Here is a 2,278-nt window from a genome sequence, read left to right as displayed (position 1 = left end):
CTGTCTCCTTGAGTTGGTGAAGTTTTCATCAGATGAACAGGCGTGCCAGTAAGGAGTCTAGTCCCGATGGTCTCACTGTATGCTCTGGACCGATGCTTATTAAAAAAATGTTTTGTTTTTTTCCTGTACGGGATATTGACTTGGTTGATATGGTCTCGGTGTATGAACATTTATGCCATTTACAATACAGTGAGTTATAAACTGGTATGACACTAGAAAGACCGTTACTGTAAACTTAAAGAGTATGAAGAAACAATCATCATTTCTCTTTATATCGCCGAGATGTCCTCTTAGTTTATTTTGTCCTCTTAGGCTGTCTTGAAATTTCCCTTCTTACTGCCACTTTGTAGAATATAATAATAATCTTACAAAAGCTATAAAACTCAAACTGAAGCAAAAATATATTGTATTATTCTTCAGTTGACTTAATTTAAGATTAAGTCGTAAGTCGATTTATTTTGTCAGTAATCGTTTCTCATTTTACCAGCGGGTAAACCTAACGAAAAGAGAGATCAAATTGGGAGCGCGTGAGATAGAACAACATAATAAGCAACACATTAAATGCACGCTATTGAAACAAAACAGATATGTATGGCGGGAACAGAACAATACTTCATCGTCCTCTTTCTAAAACATTCTGCATTACATGCAAGGTAAGGGATTTTTAAATATTTTATATTTTAAAAAATGAATTTCAAAGTTTTCACCGAGAGCTTCAATACAAAACTGTGATTCTGTGGCAGAAATTTTTGATATATCTGGATGCAATACAAACAGATGACTTGTGCGACATCTATAATTAAGACGTTTAATTCCAGACCCCGCGAGCAACCAAACATAGGGGGTGTAATATCCGTATGCTATACGATGGTATATACTATTGTAGACGATGAATGATATAGTTTTCCTTGAGTAATCCCATTCTCGATGTTGGCTTATGCCCTTTTCAAGCTGTAAAGCAAACACTGCTATGAATACAATGCACGATCTCCATCTCTCCTCCCCCATCCATCAGTTGTCCGTTCTGGGGTCGTGGTCATCGCTGGAGGCTCAAGGCGTCAAGACTTGGCTCTCCCCGGCCACTTGTTGTTCTCGTCCCTTACTGCGCTCACAGTGGCAACTCCATTGCCTTCCGTTCTTGGATTGGTCACACGACTGTCACCCTAAAGAGAGCGAAGAAATAATACAGTCAATTTGTATATCTTTTTATATCACGGAGATCACCTTTTTACTTATTTTGTCCTCTTGAGAAATTATGAAATTTCACTTCTTACTGACACTTTACAGAATATAATAATATAGTAAATCAATAAAAACTCAAATCGAAGCAAATTTTTTTAGTATTCTTCAGCTAACTTAAGCTGAAAGTCATAATTCGATTCATTTTGTCGGTAATCGTTTCTCTTTTACCAGCAGGTACCCTGACGAAAAGCAAGATCATATTGGGAGCAGGTGAGATAGAAGGACATGATAACCAACCAATAAACGCCAAAAGAACAAAACAAACAACTGATATGTATCTCGAGGACAGAATTACAATTCATTAACTTTTTTCTAAAATATTCTGCAAAACATGGAGGGTAAAGGTTTCTTGCACTTAATTTAAAGAAAAACCAAACAACATTATTCAGAGCTTCGATACAAAACTGTGATTCCATGGCAGAAACATTTGAGATATCTGGATGCAATACAGACAGATGGCTTGTGCGACTTCTATATTAAAATGTCTAATTCCAGATCCCCTGAGAAACCAAACATAGGGGGTGTAATATCCGTATGTAATACGATGGTATATAATATTGTACAAGATGAATGATCAAGTTTTCCTACCAATAACTCCAGTAATCCCATTCTCGATGTGGGCTAATGCCTTTTTCAAGCCGTAAAGCAAACACTGCATTGAATACAATACACAATCTCCATCCTTCCTCCCCCATCCATCAGTTGTCCGTTCTGGGGTCGTGGTCATCGCTGGAGGCTCAAGGCGTCAAGACTTGGCTCTCCCCGGCCACTTGTTGTTCTCGTCGCTTGCGCTCACAGTGGCAACTCCATTGCCTTCCGTTCCAAGATTGGCCACACGAGGGTTTTGTAAAGGTTGTACATACAAGAAAGGAAGATTAAAGCTAGCCTGTCTCGGAGTCCTGCGAGATGTATGTCTGGGGGAGAAAAGATATTGTTTAATCGATGCGGGCAGGCGGAGGGGTCGAGGGGAGGCAGGCTTTCAAAGGCAGCGATGACTGGCGGGGCGACTGAATACACGACTATGGGGCAAAACTGC

General features: G+C 39.5%; 1 long non-coding RNA gene across 1 annotated transcript; it reads right to left on the bottom strand.

The window, feature by feature from the left end:
* Nucleotides 1-268: 268 nt before the first annotated feature.
* LOC118477225 lies at nucleotides 269-2,160 on the bottom strand. Its single transcript, XR_004858226.1, has 2 exons — nucleotides 1,831-2,160; nucleotides 269-1,163 (listed from the first exon to the last, which is right to left on the bottom strand). It is a non-coding gene; the product is annotated as an uncharacterized LOC118477225 (long non-coding RNA).
* Between the last annotated feature and the right edge of the window lie 118 nt (nucleotides 2,161-2,278).

Source organism: Aplysia californica, unplaced genomic scaffold (assembly GCF_000002075.1).
Source record: "Aplysia californica isolate F4 #8 unplaced genomic scaffold, AplCal3.0 scaffold00044, whole genome shotgun sequence".
NCBI classification, from domain to species: Eukaryota; Metazoa; Mollusca; class Gastropoda; order Aplysiida; family Aplysiidae; genus Aplysia; species Aplysia californica.
The sequence above is the reverse complement of the archived record's forward strand: the minus strand, read 5'-3'. Positions and strand labels throughout refer to the sequence as shown.